The 27,102-nt window shown below is 38.1% G+C and overlaps 1 protein-coding gene and 1 non-coding gene across 3 annotated transcripts in view; one reads left to right on the top strand and one right to left on the bottom strand.

Annotated features, from left to right (window-relative positions):
* The window catches only part of MAST2 (microtubule associated serine/threonine kinase 2), a 201,301-nt gene that overhangs the window by 84,773 nt on the left and 89,426 nt on the right, over positions 1–27,102 (top strand). The gene's annotated exons all lie outside the window — the stretch shown is intronic.
* On the bottom strand, positions 12,179–12,285 carry LOC121102158. Its single transcript, XR_005834246.1, has one exon. It is a non-coding gene; the product is annotated as a U6 spliceosomal RNA (small nuclear RNA).

Below are 27,102 nucleotides of genomic sequence, written 5' to 3'. Positions count from 1 at the left end.
GTATGGACTCAGGATTGGTTAGAAGGTTTGTTAGTAGGATTTTTGCACATTCACAGAAACTGGATTGCAGGGGAGCTATGAACAATTTGGCTCTTAGTTTGGCCCTATGATTAATAAGTGCCAAGTAGGGGGAGCCTGGCTGGCTCAGTCGAGCATGCGTGATCTGGGTGTTGTGAGTTCAAGCCCCACCACACTGGGTGTAGAGATTACTTGGGAAAAAAAAAAAAAAGCTAATAGGCAAATACAGAATCTGAGAAAATATAGAACAATGTTGTGATGATTTAACTCTATTTGTTTTTAAGAGTTTTATGGTTTTAGCTCTCACTTTTGGTCTTTGATTCATTATTAGTTAATTTTTGTATGTGGTGTAAGGTGAGGATTCGATTTCATTCTTCTGAATGTGGATAGCTGTTGTCCCAGTTCCATTTGTTGAAACAACTTTTCTTTCTCTGTTGAATAGAGTTGTGTTAGGTTTTAACGAAGTCACTTCTCGTTCAGAGTGTAGGGAGAGCAGAAGTGAATGTAGGGAAGTATGTCAGGAAGCCATTGCAAAAATCAGTCAAGGTGGTGGTAGCTTAGACAAGATGGTAGCAGCTGAGGTGGTAAGAAATGGTTGGGTTCTGGATATATTTTGAATGGAGAGCTGACAGTATTTCTTGATAGTTAATTTTGGTATGTGAAAGAAAGTTAGGAATTGGTAACTGCAAGATTTTAGGACTGAATAGCTAGATGAATATGGTTGCCATTTATTGAGCAAGATGGGGAATATGTGAGTGGAACAGGGTTGTTTTCTGTTGTTTTCATTCTTGGGAGGGACAGGAGTGGGAGTTGTTGGAGGAATCAGGACTTTGGTGCTTGTTTGACATCTAAGAAGGAGTGTTGTAAAGATAATTGTATATATGAACTGGGGACCAAGGGTGAAATCTGATCTGGAGGTATATATTTGGAGATTAACAACATATAAATGATATTCAAAGTTACGAGATTGGAGAAGTAAACTACTAAAATGCTACTCAAGTGTGGTCAGCTAACCGGTGGTGATTATCAAACTGTTACCAGTTTGCCATGAGTTAAGTACAGAAATTTAGAGTAACCAACTGACATTGTTGTGACCTTCAGGCATTTGATCAGTTTTCTATTATTTCATATCTATTGTATCTTGCAGTGGTTTGTTATGGTTTAAAATTTTCACCTGCTCCTTCACCACAGCTGGTTTGAGCAGCACTGACCTGGTGAGTGAGTGAGTCTAGAAAGAGATGGAAGGACTGAGCCCTGGGGCACTTGAGTGTTTATTAGTTAGGAGGGAAGGAGAATCCATTGGTAAAGAGAATGGAAAGAAGCAGCCAGTGAGATTGGAGGAAAACCAGAAGAGAGTGGTATTTACAAAGCGACGAGAAGAAAGTATGCCAAAAACTGCTGACAGGTTATGTAAGACGAACACTTAAGAATTGACGTTTGGGGCGCCTGGGTGGCACAGCGGTTAAAGCATCTGCCTTCGGCTCAGGGCGTGATCCCGGCGTTATGGGATCGAGCCCCACATCAGGCTCCTCCGCTATGAGCCTGCTTCTTCCTCTCCCACTCCCCCTGCTTGTGTTCCCTCTCTCGCTGGCTGTCTCTATCTCTGTCAAATAAATAAATAAAATCTTAAAAAAAAAAAAAGAATTGACGTTTGGCTTTAGTAATAGGGAATTCCCTATTGGTGACTTAGGTGAGCAATATCAATGGGAAGTGGGTATATAGAACTTGATTCGAATGGGTTCAGGAGAGAATGGGAGACAGTATTTTCTGTGTAATATTTGGGTTAAAAATGTTTAACCTCAGTGTACCATAGGAAGAAACAATCAGAGAAGTCCAAACTGAGGGAGCAATCTTTAGAAACTATTGGCCTGGACTCTTCAAAAATGTTGAAGTTGTAAAAGATTAAAGAAAAAAAGAGAGACAAAGGAGGTGTTCTAGGTTACTAGATACAAAAGAGACTTGGTGAATAAATGTAATGCTTAATTCTTGGGTGGATCCTGGATTTCAAAAAAATAGTTGAAGAACATTATTGGGACAGTTGAGGATACTTGAATGTGGACTTTTATTCGATAATATTATTGTGTCGGTGTTAAACTTTCTAGTGGAACAGTTGTGTGATGGTTCTCTCTTGTTAGGCAGGGATTAATTGTGGAAGTATTTGAGGGAGGAGGTTTGAAGGTGTTTACAAATGACTTGCCAATTGTTCAGCTAATTAACAAAAAGTAATTGCACGTGTGCGTGTGTGCCTGCCTGCGTGCACAGAGAGGAAGGGAGAAGGGAGAGAAAAGAGCAAATCTAAGTGAAGAGTATATAGAATTTCGCTTAGTTATTCTTCCTCCTTTTCTGACATTTTGGGGAGAATTAGTAATATTATTTCAAGGAGATTTGCTGAAAAGAGGATCATAGAAATCAGGTGATAGCTGGAAAAGGTCTTGGAGTTTTCTCCCCCTCTTTTTAAAATGTAGATGGGAGATATTACATTATGTTTTTATGTCAATGAAATTATCCAGTAGAGAAGGAAAAGTTAATGTGAGAGAAGATGGAACAATTGCTGGAATGTCCTTGTGTAGACAAAAATGGAGGACTTAGGGGCTCCTGGGTGGCTCAGTCAGTTAAACGTCTGCCTTTGGCTCAGGTTATGAGCCCAGGATCCTGGGATCAGGTCCCACATCAGGCTCCCTGCTCAGCGGGGAGTCTGCTTCTGCCTCTCCCCCTGCTCACGTGCTCTCTCTCTCAAATAAATAAAATATTTTTTAAAAATGGAGAACACACATCTAGGTACTTATTGAAATACTGGCCTTAGACAGGAACATTGACAGTTTGTCCCCAGTAGCCTTGGTTACCTCAGTTTATTTGTAAAAGATAATGCGCGTAAAGTGAATGGCATACTGCCTGCAATTGAACCCTCAGCTATTTGTTATAGAAGTTAGTGCAGTGCCTGTTATTAGTAAACTTCCAAAAAACTGGTAGTTTATTATTGCTTTTGTTATTAGCAGGCCATAATTACCTGTTAGAAGCTGTAAATTCTTCAGAAACACAAATTAGTGTGAAAAAAACACAAAATTCTACCTAATAAATTTGAAGATGTAATGGGCTTTTTAAAATGATTCATCAGTCAGGCAGCATCCCACCTAACAAGCACAGGAGAGTTCCAAAGGGCTACAGAAAGGGAAAGGTTTTTAAAGGCAGGACGAGGAAATCATAAACAGAAAAAAAGGTTATTTCAGGTAAGGTACATTTGGGGACAAAAGGGTTTTAGTAGTAGATGGGGAGGGCCCATGTGACAGATTACCCTTATTGGTGCTGACCAGAAAATTCTTTACCTGTTAAGAAAACGTTTCTGGGAGAGGTTGTAAGTGCAACAGCTCTAGATATTATGTCTCAATTTGGTGACTTGGCCTAAATAACACCATTTCAGGCCTGTAGGTTTGTTTTGTTTTGTTCTGTTTAACATTAGTAAGATGCTAAACCAAGTTAAATGAACAATAGTGCACCTTAGAAAAGCCACAGAATATTCATGATCGGCTTTGGTCACGTAGGGGAAGAGAGCAACTATATTCCAGTATGGGGAATGAGAAAATCCAGACCCGCAATGATGAGGGCTTTGTTGGGGCAAGTTGGTTATGTAAGTTCTTTTGGCCTGGCTCATACCATTTATATTAGATGTAGCTTTCTGAAATAAAATTTTCATTTTTAGAAAGCTATTTCACATTTAAGCCCATCTGGATATTTTTCAATGCATTAAAAAAATGTGGTCTAGAATATCAGACATAGAGGAGTTGATAATCTTGTTGAAAGTGTACATATCTGTGGAAAAAGAATTGAGAGAAAATGAAGTTCTAAAGCTATTTGTTTTTGTTTTCCAAGCTATGGGAATATTGTATTTTGCTTTTTCTCAATTGTACCAGCTCTGAGTAGCTTCCCTTGCCCAGCTTTGTGAGGCAGGCCTCCATTGGCAGTTACTTTCAAATATGATTGCTTTTTTGTTTGTGGATTTTAGCACCAATACCTTGACCCTACACTTAGGAATTGAATGTAAATAGTGTTTATGTCTCTAGTTACCCAGAAAGTTAAGCTTTTCTACTATTCATTACAACTTAAGGTAATTATCTTCATATTTCTTGAAATGTCATTGCTTTATTTCTTTGAGGCTGTGAGCAATCCAATGGAGGTGAAGAACAGACTATAGGAGCGAGGAGGTAGCTGAAGCACCTGTCATGGTGTGTGTGTCTGTGTGTGTTGCTGTTGATGACCTTATTCTTAGAGTCCTTGGGAATAGTTATCCTTTTGCATTGTTGGCTTACTCATTCGGGCATTGGACTTAGACATCAGATATTGGATGAAAGTAAATGCCAGGTGTAAGTAAATGCAATGATAGGCAGTGTGCAGGGAGGAGTTCCTGGGGCTCAAGGATATGATGTGTCTAACTTTTGCCCCTGTGAAACTGACATGTGAAACAGTGCCATGTACTTTCCTACTCTGATGCAACTTGATGGTATTTGCCTGGATAAATGCTTCTGGAGAATGTGCTAAAAAGAGATACCACCTGCTACACATAGTAAAGCCTTTGTGTGTGGTATCAGTGGTGCCTGGTATAGGGCTTTTGTTTCTCTGCGGACTTTGAAAATCAGGAAATTTTGGTAGTTTTAAGGACTCTGAAGGCCAGAGTAATAGCTCTGTGCTATACTTAATAGTGTGTCTTCTTTTTTTAAATTGGGCTTATATAGGAAATGATTTCACATAGATTCTCTATCTCTAGTGGGAAGCCAGGGATTGGCAGAAGTTGACAGGGATGGAACAATAGTCATCACTAATTTCCTAGCAGGAGCTATTTTCTTGTTAAAAAATGGATGTATTTTGTTAGTGAGCCATGAGTATGTGGACACAGGACTTGAAAATTGAAAATCTTTGAGAGCTCATTTTGTTACTATTATTTTTAGAGTTGCTGTTGTTATGCTAATTCTCCTCACATTTATAGCTCTAGACCTCACACCTACCAACTCACTATAATCTACTTGGCTATCTCAGAAACATCTCAAGTTTAGCATTTGTAAAACTGAAGTCATGGTCTTTCGCAAAAACCTACTCCTCTCATATTCCCTAGCTTACTAAATGGTGCCACTTCCTGATAGAAAACTTTGTTATTCTTATTACCTTCCTCTGTCTTACACCTACAACTCCTTTCTATTATGCCTCTCAAATATCTCTCAAATATTTCCTTTACTTCTTTCTACTATCACTGGCATGTCCATATAGTCCAAGCCATTGTAATCTCTTGCCTCTGTTGCTGGTGTAGCTTTCTAACTTGTTTTTCTTTGTCTAGCATTGTTTAGCCCCAGTCTATTACCCATCTATGACACAGTAGCCAGAAAAAGCTTTGTAAAGTGCAGATTTGATTATTAGATGTTTACATGAACTTGTTCAGTGAATTTTTCTTACTCTTAGGATCATATCTGAAAGGCTTGACATGGCCCATAAAACTATCTACACAATCTGGTTCCTGTCTTTGTCTCTTATTTTGGACAGTATATTCCCTGTACCCAGAATGTTTTTTCCCTCATCTTTGTTCCTATTTTCCATCAAGTGTCAGCTTATATTTTACTTCCTTATGAAAGGGTTTTTTGACCTCATCCATACCATGCTGTCCCTAGACTGAGTTGTATTTCCCAGAATGTACTTTAATTAATCCCTGTACTCTTCTTTCATAGCTTTTTACAGCAGTCGTAAATAAGGAATTACTTATCTGTCTTCTCCCATCGTATGATCGTTACTGTGCTTGGGCTGCCGTAACAAAATACCACAGACTCAGTGACTTAAATAACAGAAATGTATTCTCACAGTTCTGGAAGCCAGATGTCCAAGATCTAGACGCAGCACCATTGGTTTCTGGAGACGGTTCTCTTTCTGGCTTGTAGATACCACCTTCTTCCTGTGTGCTTACATGGCGTTTTGGGATGGAGTCGGGAGAGGAGGGGTAGGGGGCATGTGTATGAGAAAGATTTTTTTCCTCTTATAAAGTCACCAGTCCTTTGAGATAAGGGCCCCACACTTATGACCTCATCTAACCTTAATTACTTCCTAAAAACTATCTCCAAATAGGGCTTCAACATATGACTTTGGGGGTGGTGGGGACACTGTTTGGTCCATAGCAGATGGTAAGCTCCATGAGGTCAGGACCATGTTGTGTAGTACAATACTCTGGCCCTGGGGCCTAGTATAGAGTTTAACACATAGCGGGTAATCATTTAGGCCTGTTCCTAACATTTGTTTAGTCTGGAACAAAAATACAGGTGGAGATATAAAGTTGGAATTTTACATAATGCTAACAAACTGTAAAATAAAATATGTCCTATTTTCATAGCTATCCTGAGAAATATAGTTTTATAATAACAAATTACAAAAAAATATGTGAAACTATTGATCAAAAAAAATAAACGTGTTAAATATTTTATCTAACTTAATAAGGGTACCAGGCAGATGTTGCAGCCAGTTCAGAGAATTGAAAGAAGCATAGCTTTATGTGTATAGGGAAGTGTTGAAATATATTTGTAAGTGGTTACAAAACTGGATTTTTCTGTGGGGAGAAGGGAAGTCAATTGAACCTCAACTCTACAGAATTTATTTCTAATATCTATAGACAAGAACTATTTGTATCAGTATCAATTATGTATAGTTTACAGAGTTGTAAACTAGCTCAAAGGCACTAAAAGGCTCGAACAGATAATGTATTCTCTAAACAATACATAGTTTTCCACCAGAAGATTATTACGTTTTCTTTGATTATACCAAGTTTCCTTACAGTCTTGCCATTTTGAGCTAAAGCAATCTCAAATATTATTCTTAATCACAAAACAAGGTTCGTCTTACTAAGTTTGGCTTGGTTCTTTACATGGGGTAGCAATGATGTTAATTTTCTATATAGATCTTTTTAATTTGCTTTGCTGGAAATTTTATAAAGAATCTCAGGTTGAACTTTTAAAAGCCTCTATTATTTGTATTTTGAGGCTAGAAAGCCAAGCTTAACAAACACTCTATCAGATTTTATCTGCAGTACTGATAAATTTAGGTGAATTCTTTTTTCAAGATCCCCCAAATGTCCTAAGGGCCCTGGGCCTTCCAGGAGGTAACCTTCCTTACCATCCAGAAGGCTGAATCCTGGAAAGCTAGGGACAAGGGCAATTTTCACGGGAGAGTTTTGTTAGTACTGGCTCCGTAAAGTCAACTGTAGTTCCTTGTAAGTGGCTTAAATAAGTAGCATCATTCTCAAATATGACATTTCAGGCAAATTCTTGTTTTGTTTTGTTTTGTTTTGTGCCAGATCCTTTGTTGTATAACCTTTTTTTGCAATGATATTTTAAGGACATTCAGTAAGAAAATTCAGCAAGACTCAAATCTCACTGGGGATAGAGTCTTTGAAAATCAGATATGATTCAGGGATGTTGCATTTTACAAAAGCAATGGTTACTAAGTTTTTTAGGGTTTAGATAGCTCAAGAAGCAAGAGAGCAGGCTTCCTTATGTATCTAGAAAACAGATATTAATAAGACAATATTCCAAACAAATAACTATAATCATCTCTCATTAGTTCGTTTAGGCCTATGTAATTAATTCTCATTTCACTGGATCTAGTTTAATGGTCCGCTTCTCAACTAAAAAGAGTTCTGGAAATTCTGACTCAGTCCAGTGGAATGGTCTGGAAGTTGTCCAGTTGTCCAAGCGATGGCTTCAGAATCCTGTCCCCAAGAGTCCATTCTTTGATGTGTCAGTAGTTTGAGATAGCTGCTACAGTCCTTTTCCAGGGGGCTCTGAGACAATCCTTTGTTGAAAACACGGACTCTGGCTTCTAGTTGATTGCAGATCATTCAGACTAGCGTCCGTATAAAACAAAATCTTTCTGTAGATGACAAAGACTTAAAATAGCTGTGGTCAATTTATTACTGGTGGTTTTTAAATGTGAGAGGTCTAATGAGAGTTCATAACAAGAATAATGCAACTAACCAGGGAATTAAGTTGTTTCTGTGGCATGCAAAACAAGAATATTAAAGCCAATTCAAAAATGTTTTAGCAAAATGTCTCTAAGAGTAGTTGTTTTCAAAGAAGACTGTGAATATTATAGTCGATTTATAAAACATGAATGAACATCATTTTTGCAGAGGAAAAAATCCTGATATATAACATATAATAATCTTATGGCATAATGTATATACCAAGGCTATACTAAGGATCTCAAGTAAAAGGATTTAGTGAGTCAGGAATAAGTCCTAGACATCTGTATTTTTAAATTAAACTACGTTGACCTAGAGGATTCAAATTTTAAAAGTAAGGTTGTTACCAAGTAAGCTAGCTAGCAAGTTATTTATTTATTTATTTATTTATTTATTTATTTATTTAGTATCTTCTTTTGTGAAATGTGTGCTCAAATCTTTTGCTCACTTAAAAAAATGAATTGTTTGGTTTATTATTATTGAGTTATAAGAGATGTTTATATATTCCAGATACAGAATTTTTTGGTCCAGATATATTGTGACTATTATTTTCCTCTAGTCTACAGCTTGCCTTTTCCTTTGAAAGATACACAAAATGGTATCTTTCAAAAAGCATAAGGTTTTAATTTTGGTATTGTTCAATTTGTGAGTTTTTTGTTTTTTGTTTTTTACTGTGAGTTCAATTTGTGAGTATTTATTCTCTGTCCAAGAAATCCTTGCCTATCCCGAGATCATGCAGATTTTCTCCAATGTTTTCTTCTAGGAGTTTTGTAATTTTAGCTTTTATATTTGGGTCTTAATCCCTTTTGAATTAGTTTTTTAAGTTTAAAAAATTGTGATAAGACACACATAACATGAAACTTTGCCATTGAATTGTACACTTTCTCAGGTATACAATTTAATGGCATTAAGTTCATTCACAATGTTGTGCAACCATCACCACTGTATTTCTAAACTTTTTTTTATCACCCTAAGTAGAAACTTTGTAACCTTTAAGCAATAATTTCCCATTCTCCCCTTTTCCCAGCCCCTGGTATCTATATTTTACTTTCTGTATTCTGTATTTCTATATTCTGTATTTCTGTATTCTACTGAGGTATTTGCTTGTTCTAGGTATTTCATGTGAGTAGAACCACACCGTATTTGCCCTTTTATGTCTGGCTTCTGTCACTTAGCATAATTCATATTGTCTGTATCTTAAGTAAGTTTTGGTAAATCTTTTTAAAAAATGATTTTATTTTATTTTATTATTTTACTTCTTTTTTAAAGATTTTATGTATTCATTTGATAGAGAGAGAGTGCATAAGCAGGGGGATTAGCAGCAGGAGAGGGAGAAGCAGACTTCCTGCTGAGCAGGGAGCCCGATGTAGGGCTCCATCCCGGGACCCTGGGATCATGACCTGAGCCAATGGCAGATAATTAGCTGACTCAGCCACCCAGGTGCCCCAATTTTATTTATTTGAGAGAGAAGAGAAACAGAACTAGTGGGGAGAGGGGTAGAGGGGGAAGGAGAGGGAAAGGGAGAGAATCTCAAGCACAGTCCACACTGAGCACAGAGCCCTTCTTGGGCTCAGTCTCAGGACCCTGAGATCATGACCTGAGCCGAAACTAAGAGTCCGATGCTTAACCAACTGAGCCACTCAGGCGCCCCTGAACTTTTTTATGTAAGTTATCCATCTTATATGTTACTGGCGTAAGTTGTTCATGGCATTCTCATTCTTTTGTCTGTTGAAGCATCACAATAAGCCATCTTTTATTCCTAAGAATGGTAATTTGTGTTTTCCCTCCTTTGCTTCTTGATTTGTCTTACTAGGATTTTTTTTCCTTTTAAGTAAACTCTACGCCCAACGTGGGGCTCAAACTCATGACCCCAATATCAAGAGTTGAATGCTCTACCAACAGAGCAAGCCAGATGCCTCTGTCTTACAAAGATTTTTATTAATTTTATTAATAGTTTCAAAGAACCCACTCTTGGTTTTGTTAATTTTTTCTATTTTCTGTCATTGATTCTTCTTCTTTTTAAAAACATGTCTTAAACCATCGACGCAGCTTCTAGAACTCATGACAGGGCTCTTCTGTCCCCCCACCCCTTTCTTAAATTGAAGTATAGTTGACAGTGTTTCAGTCATTGATTTCTGTGTTTACTTTTATGTATTCTTGTATTTTGAATTTAATTTGCTTTTCTTTTTTCAGTTTTTAATATAGAGGCATAAATTAGTGATTTTAGATCTTCCTTTTTTAATGTAAGCATTTAAAGCTATAAATTTCCTTCTAAGCACTCCTTTAGCTGCATACTATAAAGTTTGATATGTTGTGTATTTAATCGAATCTAAATTATTTTCTAACTTCCTTTGTCATTTCATCTTTGACCAATAGATTATTTAGAAGTGTGGTCTAATTTTCAAACGTTGGGGAATCGTGTAGGCTTTTTAAAAATTGTAATTGATTTTGAGTTCTGTTGTGTTCAGGTAACATTACTTTATAAGATTTCAATCTTTGGAAATTTCTTGAGACTTCTTTTGTGGCCTAGCTTGTGGTCTTTTTTGATGAATGTTCAGTGTGTGTTTGATTAGCTGCCCTGAACTCTCACCTGTGCTTTCTCAGCTTAGGGGAACTACTGTGTTTTGCTTGAACTGTAGCTGTCTGTGACACTGTAAGAAAATTATTCCCAAGTAGAGGGTAGGGACACTAGGGATGTCTCTGCATTTGAGTTTCCCTTTTTTCTGGGTTTGCATTTTTGTGTTGCCTTTTCCCAGTGCCTGAAAGCTACTGCCTCATATATTTCGTCTAGTTTCATGGGGGTTTGCAGTAGAATGGTTAGTTTTGTTTCCATAACTCTGTCATAGTTGCAGGTGAAAGTTTGACAGTCTTAATACCTAAAATTGAGAGTTTTTTCTTAGTTCTGTCCTAAGTCAGAGCCTGTATTTTGTTTCAAGTTAATGAAATTCTCATTTCTACTGCCTCATTTTCCTCTTCAGGTAACTGAGTAATATATAAAACAAAGTTGTTTAACCTGACTTTTGTTCCTGTTATGATCTGTAGAACTGAGTCATAGATACATTTTTAAAAAGTTTAGGTGTGACTTTTTTTCTTGCTTTATTAGTAAAATTAATAATTTCATTTAAGTCTTTATTCTTGTCAGTGACCATTTGTGTCATCATTTTTTATCCAACTTAAGTGTTTAGCCCTTTCAGCATTAAATTTCAAAATAATTTATATTAAACCTATAAATATTTCTTTGTTTTCTGTGGTTACTTCACCGTTAAACCACAAGGAGAAAAAAACACCTTTGTATTTGGCTAAATATTGGATAGATAATATTTTTTTAAGAACAATTATACCTGCTTTCTATATTGACATTTGCTTCACTTCTTTGAATTTGCTTATTTCTTGTTATTCTCTTTTCTTTACTGCTGTTAATTATATGTGTGCTTTCTGTGTGAGGTGAAGTCTGTTCACATTCATTAGTTTTAGTTTTTAATTTAAGCAGACCAACTTATTTGTAGATTTTCTATTTCTGTTTCTTTTTTTTAAAGATTTTTAAAAATTATTTATTTATTTATTTATTTTTAAAGATTTTATTTATTTACTTGAGAGAGAGACACACACACAGCATGAACATGAGCAGGGGGAGGAGCAGAGGGAGAGGGAGAAGCAGACGCCCCCCTGAGCAGGGACCCTGACATGGGGCTTGATGCTGGGACTCCAGGATCATGACCTGAGCTGAAGGCAGCCGCCCAGGCGCCCCTTATTTTTATTTAAAAAAAAAAGTTTATTTATTTATTTATTTATTTATTTATTTATTTATTTATTTATTTGAGAGAGAGAGAGAGAAAAGGAGAGAGTGCACGAGTGGGAGGGGCAGAGGCAGAGGGACAAGGAATATCAAGCAGACTCCATGCTGAGCGCAGGGCCCAACATGGGGCTCGATCTCACGACCCAAAAATCATGACCTGAGCCAAAGCCAAGAGTCTGATACTTAACTGACTGAGCTACGCAGGTGCCCCTATATCTTTTTCTTAAGCTCCACTTTCCTGCTTTTCTATCTCTGTCATGATTATAGCTTGTACTCATTATTATAATCTATAGGATTTAAAAATAAAATGTAATTGTATTCAGAGAGTACCAAGTTTAAATATATAGTTTTTCAGTTTCCAAAAATATATTACAAAGTATAAAAATACAGACTGCTTCATGAATTTGTGTGTCATCCTTGTGCAGGGGCCGTGTTAATCTTCTCTGTACTGTTCCACTTTCAGTATATGTGCTGCTGAAGTGAGCACAAGTCTGAATATATTTTTATAGAAAACAAAGCGTTAAAAATTGAAAATTTTCATGCTTCTAAAGTTATTTTTGTTTTTATTTTTTTTGAAGATTTATTTATTTATTTTAGAGAGAGAGAAAGCATGAGAGCATGAGAGCGAGAGAGAGAATCTTAAGCAGATTCCCCACTGAGTGAGGAGCCCCACACAAGGCTCAATCTTATGACCCAAGATCAAAATCAAGAGTCAGACACTCAGCTGACTGAGCCACCCAAGTGCCCCTATTTTTATTTTTAAATATTTAAAATTATTGGGGCGCCTGGTTGGCTTAGTCAGTTGAGCGTCAGACTCTTGGTTTCGGCTGGGTTCATGGTCTCAGGGTTGTGGGATTGAGCCTCAGGGCCCCAAACTCATGGGGAGTCTGCTTGGGGTTCTCTCTCTCCCTCTCCTTCTGCCCCTCCCCCTGCTCACACACTCTCTCTCTAAAATAATTCTTTTTTTAAAATTCAGCTAAATTAAAAAAATTCATGGTTTTTAAAAATACATCTAAGTATGTATTTTCATAAGAAACATTTCAGTTTTAGCATGAATTGTACAATTATCAGTATAAAAATTAGTCTGTGGCCTTACATATGTTACATCTAGACCTGCACAAAAATAAACTTACTAGTAGTATGAATCCCTTAATTCTGCAGAATGTTCCTTAGCTGCCATGTGCTCTGTTATGAATACTGAACTAAATGATGAATATCTTTCAAACCATGAATTAGAACAGAAGGAAATCAAGTAACTAGGTATTTGGTTGTATTTGGAACCAGTACTTGTATTAGCCAAGAAATCTATTACATTCTTATTACCTGAGAGGAGGAAGGATTTGACAGGTTAATTGATTTGTCTTTTTGCTTACTTCTAAGGCCCTTTGCTGTGAAAATATTTTATAATCTCAGCAGAGTTCTTTTAGAAGTTTGCAGTTTCAGAGTCTATAGCAGCTATCTGACATGGTTGTCTTCTTAAAAAATACATAGGAAGAAAGATGTGAGCAAGTGTTTTCCTGGGATTTAAACAGTGTTAATGGTAAGAATGGATTTTTAGGGTTCCACTTTGTTAGTGCAACACTCCAGATCACAAGTGTGACAGAGGCAACCCATTTCTTTAGTGAATTTGTGTGTGTGTGTGTGTGTGTGTGTGTGTGTGTGATTTTGCAGAACTGCTAAAGTGAGAAGCTCATGGCAGAGATCTTTCTTGCCTGGTCCTAAGGGTGGTAATGCAGTCAATAAATAGATGTTGTGTGAGCAAATAAGAAAAGGTTGATGTTTGATTTTCCATACCTCAAATTGTTGAGTGCTGACCAATCCCAGGGAAATGTTAAGCTTTCCTAGTGCTGACAAAGCTACAGCAATATTGTCACAAATGTATTATAATGCAAGTAAGTTTAAAGTAAGTGCTGTGTATAGGGCTATGTTAAACCCTAGAAGTAAGAGTGGTATCTTCTTTGGGTCAGATGAAGGACATAAGATATGATTCTCATTCTCTAAAAATCAAATATTTTCTAACCTTTACCATTATTTAAGGAGCTCCATGCTCTCTCTCCTCTCCCAATTTATTAGTGCACAGCAAGCTAGATAGAAATGTATTTGCTATTGTCAGAATCTTCTGCTGAAAGGTATTTATAGCACAGCAGTTCATAACATTGATTCTAGAGATTGCTTCAGTTCACCAACTTGGCTGAACACAGGAATGCTTCTGGCTGGCATAATTCATATGTAGGGTAACTAGGTGCAGATATATTGAGGAAAGGGTACTTTCCCCTTACCACCCCTTTAATTAGTTTTACCTCTTTGTGTGTGTTTTGTGTGTGTGTGTGTGTGTATGTGTATGTGTGTGTTTTAATGGAATAATGATGGGACTGCAATGAGTACTACCTCAGTTTTATGTGTAGAGTGCTTAGAATAAAATCCAGTACATAGTAAGTACTTATAAATGTTGGTTGCTGTTATGTCATCATTATTATATTACTATTACTATTATTCAGGAGACTGGGCTTGGGTATTAGAGAATGGACAGTGTTGAGTAGAAACTTAGGGTCTGGCTTTAACTGCATGACCTCGGCTTGGGTTGGGGATAGACCATGGCTGGTTTCTTAGTTGTGAGAGTGTGGGCTTTTGTGACTGACCCGATAATATCACAAAACTTTCCCAAAATGGACTCCAGGCTTATTTGGAAGCTGTAGATTTCTGAGAGTGTTTCCATTTCCATTAGGACTTGTAGAGCGCAGGGGATTCTGAAATAGGAGCTGTGAGAGCCAAGTGATTAGACTGGTAATGGGAGGAAAAGTGAATGTCTGTAGCTACTAGGTGAGAGTGAGTTTGCTTGGATAATAAGTACAGTGGCTTTCAAATTTTTTAGACTCTGACCCTTCATAAAAAATAGATTTTTACATGGCAGCCCATCCCATCTGTTTGCCCTTGTATTTATATGTATTATCAGTAATAGATGTCACAAGCATACATATTTCACAGAACAGTTCTTACTGTGTGAAGCACTCTGGTATTTTCTATTCTATTTCATTCTCTTTCCCTTTTAAGAAAATGTTGGTCCTGACTTCTAAATTGATTTTAAGAGTTACTAAAGAGTTGTGAACTGCAGTTGAAAAAGTATTGGTTGGGGTAGGAATTAATTGTTTGACTGTTACCCTAGAAAAACAGTTTGACATACTTTGTCGTCTAAATAAACGAGAGGAGCCCTTCAGAGTTGGCAGGTGCTCGGAAGCAGGGGACCAAGCCTTTTGCTTACTCTGGTTCCCTTAGCTCCACTGATCACTTGGCTTTACCTGAGCCCTTGGCTTTCTTCAGGCCAGGCTGTCTTTGTCAGATGGCTTCTTGTATGTTTGGGCTTATCTCCACCTCTACATTGGGAGCCAGCTCCTGGAGGGCAAGAACTATAATAATAGCTAACACTTTTGGGGCGCCTGGGTGGCTCAGTCAGTTAAGCACCTGCCTTCAGCTCAGGTCACGATCCCAGGGTCTTGGGATCGAGCCCTGCGTTGGGCTCCTTCCTTGGCGGGGAGCCTACTTCTCCCTCTGCCTGCTCTGCCTGCAGCTCATCCTCTTTGTGCTCTTTCTCTTTCACTATCTCTCTCTGTCAAATAAATAAATAAAATCTTTGAAAAAAAAAATAGCTAACACTTCTATAGCACTTCCTCTTTGCTAGGCACTTTTCTGTTTTACATATATTAATCTTCACCACAACCTATTTACTTAGGTACCTTAAATTATTTTTGTTCTACAGATAGGGAAAACAAAGCATACACAAGTTAAGTAGCTTACCCTTCATTAGAGTTCTTCTGTAGCTTACCATAATGTCTTGTGTAACATCTGCCATACAAATGATTTCATTAATAGTTACTGACAGAAATTAAACCATATTGTTTCTGGGTTTATTTTCTTAGCTTTCCTATGGCTTTTCTCACCCAAGGTTATTCAAGTGATTAGAGAGTAGTAGAAATTGAATTAAAAATGATGCTGAACTTTGTCTAAGGAAGGAATACAGACTTTATTTTAATTGGTCAAATTCAGAATTTGAATAATGACTGTGCTTTGAGCCCTAACATTAAGACTCATCCTCCACCTGACACGGATTTGAGAATGAATAATGTTGCAGAAATGCCCACATATTCTGAGCTCCTTAATTTACTGATTTGGGATGTCGGTATGCTTTCTTCCAATCCCTTGCCCACTGCAACAGCTGTTCTATACTGGCCCACGCCTCCAGAGTTAATGGTATTTCTGTCACAGTGTGAGTTTTCAAGTTGGTATGTACAATTTTTGCCAGAGTCTTCACTGCTACAAGGCCTCAGGGTTGGAGGTTGCAACTGACTTGTGGGGGAGGGAGTTTGGTGCTTGTCAGTGAGGAGGAACAAGGTGCTCTCTGACGCTCTGATTTGTTACAGGCTGAGTGTGAATGATGTCAGGCAGATCAGAGGACAGCTGATTCATTTGGGATTTGGGACTCCTCACTGTGCCTCACTGCTGCCTCCTGGGCTCTTAGGTCTTTTGTGGTGGGGGTGGGGGTGAATTCTGAATATTATGTTTTTGAAGAACAGTGCTTTAATTTTTCTCTTAAGTTTGGGAAACCTTTGTAAGTTTCCTTTGGCTTATAGACTGCATACCCCTTGTGTGAGAGAACTTCCTGCCAAGACTCCCGAGTGTGAGAGGGCAAAAGCTTTGAGTAGCCAGGAAAATGATGAAACGGAGGAGAGAGAGACTGGGAGCACCATGTCTGCGGATTCAGTAAGGAGGCTGGGGTCTCTGACTGGAAACTGGCAGATATCAGGAAAAGAACTAATGCCAACTAACACACTTTCATTTGCTTGGATAAAGACTCTGCTTTGGAGATGCCTGTCCGAAAGAGGGCTGAGCTGGCTTCACAAATTCAAGGTCAAAACACTGGTCCCTGGCAGGGGCCTATGGGGCTTCTAATTATGAAAATTGAGTTAGATACTATTTTAGGGGTGCTGAGGTACCTGGGGAACTGGGTTATCGATGAAGATTCTTTTTTTCCTGCCATGAAAACAGATATGTATTTAAATTTAGGGTCAAAGCTGCATATACAAGCCCCATGAATGTGAGAAACAAATGGAAATGAAAGTATCTTCTCCTTGGGCTGGAGAGGGTATTGTATTTCTGCCCCTGGCCTGTCAGCTCAGGACCTCGGATCTGCCCTTGCAGATCCAAACCTGAGTCCTTTAGGGTGTGACCTGAATTTTATTTCTGTGTTAGCCAATAGAGAAATAAAATAGAAATAGAAAAATACTTAGATAAGGATATCATAGCTGGGGAATGGAAGAAGGCTTCCACGTCAGGGTAGCTTTTCCAGGAGCCGCTCAGGCTTATTTAATGAAGAAGTGCAGAGTGAATTGATCAGCAAAGTAGGGAACCAGGGAAAGAAGTGTCCTAGAATCCATTCCTCTTCAGTGATCTGTCTTGAACTGCCTTTGTGTAACTCACAGGGTGGAGGGCGTGCCCCTCAGACTTTCTTCCCGTGAATGTTAGCGCTTACCTGGTATGCTTGAATAGACACACTTCTTCAGTGGGCTTCCTTTGGTCATTGCCCTTCTGTGTTAGTGGATGCTCATTGATTAAATTAATGATTTTACCAGACCTTGGAAGACTGGACTTGTTTGAAGTATATAATTGGAAAGATGGGCATATGTTTAAAAAAGTGTTTATTCTCCTACTAAGACTGAAAGTTAAAGACCATAAAAAAGAAGCTTCATGAACTAAAGTGTCATTTAAAGTGAAGAGGATTTGTTAGCAAAATTGTAAAATTTTTAAATTAAGTTTGTAGTTTCAGGGAACATAAGTGGTCAAAATCATGCTCTCCAAATGTTGGTGCACTACAGTTGGTAATTATTGTCATCTGTTTTAGTGACTTTGAATTTAGCTTAGGAAAATTCCCCATGAGGAGCTAGTAAGTAGTTTATAAATCACCTTTCCTTTTTCAAACAATCCTTTTTAAACTCTAGCCTCATTGTATAACCAGTTTGCAGAGCGGTTATTACTAGCAAATAGAGAATGAGATTTGGTTCTCATGGGTTTATAATCTTAATTGTATATTCATCACAATGGCTAAGCCTCATTTTATGTATTAAGATTTGAGACTCCAAATTTTGTAAAACGGTATTATTTAGGTTAATAAGCACTGTCTTATTGTATGTTCTAACTAGCTCTAGATCATACACACACACACACACGCACACACACACACACACACACACACACACGAGGGAGCTGAGTTTTGAAATAGTTCTTTAGAAAAGTGAAAATTCTTTTTGAAAGTGAGAAATTAATCCAAAGTTCATATTTTCAATTCTTGTAATTTTTATTAATATGTTGAGTTTGTGGAAACTTAGGTACACCTGTAATTTTAAATAGTTTTCTGCCCTTTCTGCCTTTTCTGTCCTTTTATATCCTCATATTGTGTACTCATCTGGGAAATATGCTGAAGCCAGCTAAAGGGATAATTAGTAGGAAGGTAAAGATTTCCTTTGAATATATGTAATTAAACACGAGTAGAATGTAACCATATACAGTCAGTAATAACAGTACAGGAAACGAATATTTTTTAAAAGGTGCTTATGTGAAACTTAAATTTTTTTAAATCTTTGAAATGAAATATTGTGGCTAAATATGGTATTTGTATAGAAAGCCATGTTCCTACTATAGCAAATTAAATGCTATGCATCTGTCAATTACTTTTCATCATCTGTGACTTATCAATCAATGATCAACAAAGTAGAAATCCATATTTGCTATCTGTTTTCAGTCTAATGATGTGTATTTACTTAATAGTCTTCATTAGGACTTAACATGTATCAAGATGGTTGGGTTGTTTTTAGGGGAAAAAAGTAACCAAAAAACTAAAATTTAAGTAGAAGCAAAATTTATTATACAGAATTAAGTGATGTTATTTGAGGTTTCATTAGACAAAAGTTAGCTAAATAAATTGGTGTTATGGTAGATATAATCTAACCGTTAATGTCTTACTTTTATGGATATATACATCTCTCCAGAAAGTTTTAGTCATTGAACACAAAATATTACTTACTGCTTGCTAATCAGGGAGTTGTAGTAGATTTGCAATATTTTTCCAGAAACTAATTCTAAATACTTTGAATACCCAAAGCTTAAATTTTTGGCTTTAATTCTGTGGATTAAATTTTAGTCTCAGTGGTCCTTCTGTGCCAACATTGCACTGGGGTATGATACTGAAGAATGATTTTTGACTACTTTTTTTTTTTTTTGAGCCTCTTGCCTAAATTAATCCACTTTGAATATGTTTCTTTTTGGTTGAGAAATTATCCCTGACCCTGCTTTTTCTCTATGATGGTACGTTGTCAGAATCTCTGCACTTTGCCGAGGATCTGAAGTAAACCAGCACATGTTTTCACCCACATCAGCTTCAGCCCTGTACTTCACTAAGATCCCATTTAGTGCTGACTGTGCCCTGGCTACTTCTCCTCTTGCCTTTTTCCTGAACTCACAAGCTCATAGCAGCCCTGGCAGTCCCTGTTCCAGCCGCCCGCTGCAGTGGAGGTAAGGAAACCTGCTGTGACATTAATGTGGGCCTTGGTGATTGCTTTTGGCCTAGTAACTAAAACCCAAACCTTTCTCCTTAATAATGGGGAGAAACAGAATAAAAGTCACAGAGAAGAGTAAGAAGAATGTCCGATATTTCTGCTATATTCAAAATTCAAGAGAAACAAAGGTAGCATATCAGTAGTTACACAGTTCTATGCCCAGTGTGATGGTAGGACCGCCCTGTGACCACTCCATGGGAGAAGCATAGTGTGACAGAATGCTAGAGCTCTCTAAAGGTTAACTAGTCCAAATGCCACATTTTACACAACAGGAAAATTTGATTCTGAAATAGGTTAAGTGATTTGTTCAGATTGCTGAAAATAACCCTCTTCTCCTCATTTCTTTCTTTTAATATAGTCACCGTTTGAGTACATGCTATGTGCTGGACACTGTTTTAGGCACGGAAAACAGAAGAGTGAATAGAAAGAGCTAAAGTCCCTGCCCTCAGAGGAACTTAGATTCTAGTAGAGGGAGAAAAATTAATGAATAAATGTATAACAGATGGACATATGTGATATTGAGAAAATAAAAGTAAGTTGAGGAGAGTAGGGAATGTGAGGCCCAGGGGTTGACATTTTATATAAGATGGTGAGGGAAGGTCCTCACTCATAAGTTGACATATGAGCAAAGACCTGAAGGAAAGTCACAGCGCCAGAATAGAGGTATCTGGAGAAGAGTGTTTCAGACAGAGGCAACAGTAAGTGCCAAAGACTTGATCTAAGAGTTTGCTTCATGTGTTCTTTGTTCAGCAGAGTCCAGTAAAGCTCATGTGGAATGAGTTAAGAGGTAAGAAGTGGGAAATGAGGTGGGAGACATAGTGAGAAGCCAAATGTAGTAGAACTTTAAATCCATTGTAAAGATTTTTGTTTTTATGCTGAATGACATGAGAAGCTCTTGAAGGGTTTGAAGCAGAAGAATGTTATGATCTGACTTAAATCAAAAGGATCCCTCTGGCTATAGTCAGAAGGTTACTGGTATAGTCTAGGTAAGACCATGGTGGTGCAGGTGGTAAAAAGTGGTCAAATTTGAGGATGTATTTTGGAGGTAGAATTGATAGGATTTGTTGATGGATTAAATGGCAGAATTTGAGAAGAATATGAGTGAAAGGTGACTGAAAATCGGGGGTTGAACAGCTAGAAAATTGGAAGAACCATGAACTGAGACTGGGAAACTATAAGAGATCACTGATCAGACATTCAGTTAAATGTAGATGAAATTTAGGCTGATGGTATATAAGGAATTGTCAGTGTTTAGTGAAACAAATGATTAGAATTATGAGATCATCCAATGAGTGTCTGTTGATAAAGAAGGAAGAAATGTCAAAGGATTGAACCCTGAGGTCATCTGACTTTAGGAGATTGGGAAGATGAGGAACTAGCAGAGGAGAGACTGAAAAGGAGTGGGGCTTTTTAGGAATGAGAAGAATCAAGAGAGAGTTATCTTGGAAACCAATCAAAAATTTTTTCAAGAAGGAAAGTATGTTTGATCAATAGGTATTTGTTAAGCTTTTTGCTAGAAAAAAAAAAAGTAACCAGGAAAACTAGAAAACTAGAAATTTGAGAAGCAACACTGAAGTGACATTATTTGATATAGGAGCTCAAATTCCAGACATATTAGGGCAGTGTTAGACTGACGTAGGACAATGTTAGAGGCTGACTTCTCCTGAAGTCACCTTTCAGGAGGTACCAGACTTGGTGTTTGATGCTGAGTAAAATTGTAAGTTGGGTAGCACTGACAGCCTAACATGTGCCCCCTTCTTGGCACATGACTTGAAGTACTATCTCTTCACACCTGTGGTCTTAGGACACACAACCTGAAGCAATGTCTTGCAGCTAAGGGCTTGAAAATTTCTTAAATTTTGTTACTTTTTTTCCCCTTAGGCTTGTTCGCATGTTTGGTGACTGGGTTAGTGTTTCATTCCATTCTTCTTTTCTATCTGTCCCATGCCAAGTAGCAGTTCAGTAATATAGCAAGATGATTTTACCTTGTCGTTTGCTGCATATGTTTGTATTTCTTTGAATATTCTTGAATTTTATTCTGGGATCCAGTTATATTATTCAGAAACAGTTTGATTCTTTTGAGGATTACTTTGTTGGGATTGGCTTTGTTGGGTGTGCTTAGAGCAGCATTTGGGGCTAATTTTTTCTTAATTCTGAGGCAGTGCTTTCAGAGTTCTCTACTCAATGCCTAAGCATTATGAGTTTTTTTTCTCCACTCATGCTGGTGGGAACATGATCTATTCCTGGCCCTGTGTGAGCTCTGGGGAGTGTACTGCCTACTCATTTTCTTGGATAGTTTTTTTTTTTTTTTTTTAAGATTTTATTTATTTATTTGACAGAGAGACAGCCAGCAAGAGAGGGAACTCAAGCAGGGGGAGTGGGAGAGGAAGAAGCAGGCTCCCAGCCGAGCAGGGAGCCCGATGCGGGGCTCGATCCCACGACCCTGGGATCATGCCCTGAGCTGAAGGCAGACGCTTAACGACTGAGCCACCCAGGCACCCCCTTGGATAGTTTTCTTATCCACATCACTTGGCTGGAAATTCAAGAGGAACCCCCTTGCTGAGCTCTCTCTGTATAGCTCTCTCCTTTCTAGTACTCTGCCTTCCAAATTTTAGCTACCTTAATCTCCCCAGCTTCTCAGTTCCGACTCTTCAACTTGGGTAGAGAGCTCAGCTCTTTGGGTGCTCCCTGTGTTGCTTCCTAGAAATGTTCTCTCAGCAGTAAGCTGGGGCAATCTTAGGACTTACTTTGGGGCAATTTTAGGGCTTACTTTGTATGTTTCCCTTCTGTAAAATGTCTAAAAGCTATTGTTTCACATGTAGCATTTTGTTTTGTTTTTACTTTTTGAGGCACAAGGGTGAAGCTGATCTCTCTTTCCCCTTCATGGCAGGAAGCAGAAATCCAATCTTTCCTAATATTTTGAACTCATGCTTCCATCATGAAATTATTGGTAGACTGATTCACACGTTAGATAAACCTAGTAGAAGCAGGACAGCCTCTTTGTTTTATCATGCTTAGTCAAGAAATGTTGAGACATGAACCAACAGAAGAATAAGAATAGGTAAAATTTGCCAAGCATTTACTGTGTGCTAAGCATTTTTCTAATCCTCAGAATACCCTGATGAGATGGCAATACAAGTCCATTTTATTGATGAAGTGGATAATCCAAGTAAATCTATTTGTAAGTGAAGGCACTGTGGTACAGAGAGGTTAAGGAGATTATTAATAAGTAATAGAAACTGGCATTCAGCCCCACAGACTCTTCTATGATATCTGTTGTCTTAAACCCTCTGCTCTAATGTTTCTGATGGAACATGTGCTATTTTGTATTTAGTTAATAAGCTAACCAACTCTGAGGACTTAATGGCTCCCAGGTACCATTCTAAGCATTTGAAAATTTGAGGTCATTCAATCCTCACACCAGTTCTATGAGGCAGGGATCATTATTATGCTCATTTTGCAGATGAGAAGACCAAGGCGCACAGAGAGGTTAAATAGAGGTTGAATAAATTACTCAAGATAAAACAGCTGGTAAGTGGCAGAATTGGTAGTAAAACCTAGGCAGTCTGGCTTCAGAGATCATATTCTTTTTTTTTTTTTTTTTTTTTAAGATTTTGTTTACTTGAGAGAGAGAGAGCATGAGTGGTGGGGAGGGGAAGAGGGAGAAGCAGACTCCCCACTGAGCAGGGAGCTCTATGTGGGGCTTGATCCCAAGACCCCAGGATCATGACCTGAGCTGAAAGCAGATGCTTAACCCACTGAGCCACCCAGGTGCCCTGAGATCATATTCTTAACAACTATATTGTTCTGCTTCTCCATCTAAGATACTTCATTAATCTAATATAGTAAATTCTGAATCTATATTATTTTGCAGCCCCAGGTCTTATTTTCCCAAAAAACATGTTCATGACATTCTTTACTAAATTTCCCCATACTGGGGGTAGGAGGGGTATTTTACAGTCTCTTGTCACTTCCAGGCCCCGCCTTTATTACCTTCTTTATTCTTTTAGGTTTATTTTATTCAATTTTATCTTTTACCCCTGCTCATTGCTATTCATCCACTAATTTAGTTTTGTTCTCTCTAGTCACATTCAGAGCATAGAACAGCATCAATGCCTAGTGAGCACAATGACTCACTTAAATTCTACAAAATCCTTACCATGTAGATGTGGTTATTGAACATTGCTGTTATTAAGCAATTGAGCAAATGCAAGTTGAAAGAAGAGAAAAATGATTCTAGTAAACAATATGAAGAACTAAAAATTGAGAGCTACTGGCAGTGAATTTGACCTTTATTTAAAAATAGATGACCCAAGGGACCCTGGCTGGTTCAATTGGTGGAGCGTGTGACTTGATCTCAGGGTTGTAAGTTTGAGCCCCACACTGGGTGTAGAGATCTTTTAAATAAATAAATACATTATATGTGTGTGTGTGTGTGTGTGTGTGTGTGTATATATATATATATGTACATATATACATATATATGTATATATGACCTGAGAGAGGGAGCTAGGATTTGTACACTGCCATCTTGCAGTGGCCATGTTGAATTGTATTTTATTCCCGTGGAGTATAACAATTGATATGGGCTGAATTGTGTCCTCCTTAAAATTTATATGTTGATGTTATAACCCCCAGTACCTTTAATGTGACTGTATTTGGAGATGGGGTCTTTACAGGTTAAATGAGGTCATTGAGGTGGACCCTGATATGAATGGTGCCCTGTAAAGAGAGGATTTACGACAAAGGCACAGAGACCAGCCATTTATAAGCCAGGTAGTGAGGTCTCAGAAGAAACCAACCCTACTGACACCTTCTAGCCTCCAGAAGTGTGAGGAAATAAATGTCCTTTGTTTAAGCCACCTAGTCGGTGGTACTTAGTTCTGGCAGCCCTAGCAAACTAATAGAGCTATTGAGGCTTTTGGCTGTTTTGCCCTAAAGAACTAGAAAATAAGGGCATCTGGGTGGCTGAGTTGTGAAGCCTCTGCCTTCGGCTCAGGGCGTGATCCCAGCGTTCTGGGGTTGAGCCCCACATCAGGCTCCTCTGCTGGGAGTCTGCTTCTTCCTCTCCCACTCCCCCTGCTTGTGGTCCCTCTCTCGCTGTCTCTCTCTGTGTCAAATAAATAAATAAAATCTTTAAAAAAAAATAAAGAGCTAAAAAATAGTATCCCTTTGCATGGTTGTTATAACTGGCCTTGCTCAGAATCTTAACCTTCCTTATTGACATCTTAGTGATGTGCTTAGAATCTTACAAATTGTTGCCCATGATAATTTGAAGAACAGTCGAGGCACTGTCTTAAAATGATGCCCAGTCAGTCTGTACTACATTTCTCTTTGTTCCTTGGTGAGAAAGGATAGGTCTGTTTTAGACGAGCCTGATGGTGGTTCTTAAGTGTCTTGGTTGGGTCTGATCAACCGTAAGAGGCATAATATATATGGTAATGATTTGGGTTGAACTAATTAGCCTGTAACCTTTAGTTAACTTATACATCTTCCAGGAATATGATTCCAGCCTACTGATTGGCACTCAGACATGGGTATCGCATTATTGACGTAACCTGATTTGAAGGGGTGCTAGATATGGTCTGTGGTGTAACTGGTGTCCCTGAAGACAAGAAAGGCAGTTGTGTCTTTGGCTGTTCACTGGCCCAGCTAGGCCTCCTGGCGATAAAATTTGGTGTTGGCAACTTCCTGGAACATAGGATGATTTAGATTTTGATTCAGTTTTAAATTGCCATAGACTTTGTCAGTCCTATAGTTGGGAGGATTTACAGCAAGAAATCCTTATTAGAGTTATATTGGAGGAGTTCTAACTCTAGCCCACTCCCTACTGTATAGGAATTGTTTTCAGCTATTCAGCCTTTACTTAAATATCTTTAGCGAACAAGAAGTTCACTACTGAAGTTGCAACTGATACTACTTCAGCCCTCTGGCCACTCCCATGTCACATGTGTGAGAGGCTTTTTGTAGACTTTTACGGCAAAGGACAGGTGTTCTTTTGGGCCTCCTCCAAAACTAGGCAGCCGTTGAAACCCCATTTTGGTAGTGTCAAGATTGTTTCCTGCCAGAGAGAAAGCACTGTTTTCATTTTACCAACAACTGCTTTTCTTGTCTGTCTTTTTTTAAACAACTGCTTTTCAAAGTAACTCTAAAGAGGAACGTCTCCAGAACTTGTTCTTATCCTGGCCCTGTTGAAGGCAAATTCACTTCTTTCTGCCTCTATTTTCTACATCATTAAAATGGGGATAATAATAGCCCTTCAAGGGTTGCTGTTAAGGATTAGAGGAGTCAATAAGCATACAATTGTTCAGAATTCTACGCAGGCTGCTGTAACAGTTACTGTGTTGCTGTCTTTGTTGGAAAACTCACATGTTGCTGGTCCTCACACTTCATTTTGCTTCCATTCATTTTCTCATTCTTATTTTCCCTTGGATCACTTATCATTATGTCCTGCCCATGGAAGCTTTGTTACTGACCACGGCAAGTCCGTGGCAGCTAGGTGCTCTTCTGCCCTCTCATACAGTTTCACTAATTGCTGCTAAAAATTGGCCCGTTGGGGCATAGCAGGATGTGGACTAAAATGAGAACAACTCTTTTGGGGCTATTTTTTGGCAGTAAGAGAAGTTCATCAAACTAGGTTTAAGGTGTTTCATTTTTCCAGTCCTCCTGTGTAAGGGAAAGAACAACCTGAGAGTGTCTTCAGGAGATAGGATTCTCCTATTAGGAAAGGGAAAGTTTCTTTCTTTCTTTCCTTTTTTTTTTTTAAGTAGAAAGGTAAAATAATGAGGAATACTAGCTGTGACATCCTTTATATGGCAGAAAATTTTTCATAGATCCTGGGTTCAGGTAACTCTAAATAAACATGCAGTTCTATTTGGCATCTCTTGGGTTAAGAGGAAGAAGCTGAAGGTTTCTGGGATGTTTCTGTTTCTGGAAGTAGGAAAATTTTGTTTACTGAAAAACTCTCTTTTTAGAATGTTGTATTATAGAAAATATAAAAAACATTACAAAATAGAGTAGTCTCATACCTTGAGTGTCTACTTATTAACTCGTGGTCAATATATTATCTCCTCTACATCTCTATCTTGTCCCCCCAACCCGATTATTTTAAAGCAAATCCCAGACTGTGTCATATTACCTGTAAATATTTCAGGTTGTATCTCTAAAGCTAAGGGATCTTTAAAAACATAAGCATATTATCATTATAACACCTAAAACAATAATTTACCAGTATCATCAAATTTCCAGTGTTCCTTGCTTTTTGGTTATTTAAAAAGATTTATTTATTTATTTTAGAGACAGAGAGAGCGAGCAGGAGGGAGAGTCAGAGAGTGAGAGAAAGAGAAACTCCAAGCAGACGCCACACTGAGCACAGGGCCCATGCAGGGTTTATCTCACCACCCTAAGATCAGGACCCCAGCCGAAACCAAGAGTGGATGCTTAACCAACTGTGCCACCCAGACACCCCTGTTTTATTTATTTTTAATTTATTTTAATTTATTTTTAAAGGCTTTATTTATTTGAGAGAGAGAGAGGGAAAGCACAGAGGGAGAGTGACAGGGAGAAGCAGACTCCCCTCTGAGCAGAGAGCCTGACATGGGGCTCGATCCCAGGACCCTGAGATCATGACCTGAGCCAAAGGCAGATGCTTAACCGACTGAGCCACCCAGGTGCCCCTGTTTTTTGTTTTTATTTATTTA

Source organism: Ursus maritimus, unplaced genomic scaffold (genome assembly GCF_017311325.1).
Source record: "Ursus maritimus isolate PB19 unplaced genomic scaffold, ASM1731132v1 scaffold_12, whole genome shotgun sequence".
NCBI classification, from domain to species: Eukaryota; Metazoa; Chordata; class Mammalia; order Carnivora; family Ursidae; genus Ursus; species Ursus maritimus.
Note: the sequence above shows the minus strand (reverse complement) of the source record. Positions and strands in the feature narration are given on the sequence as shown.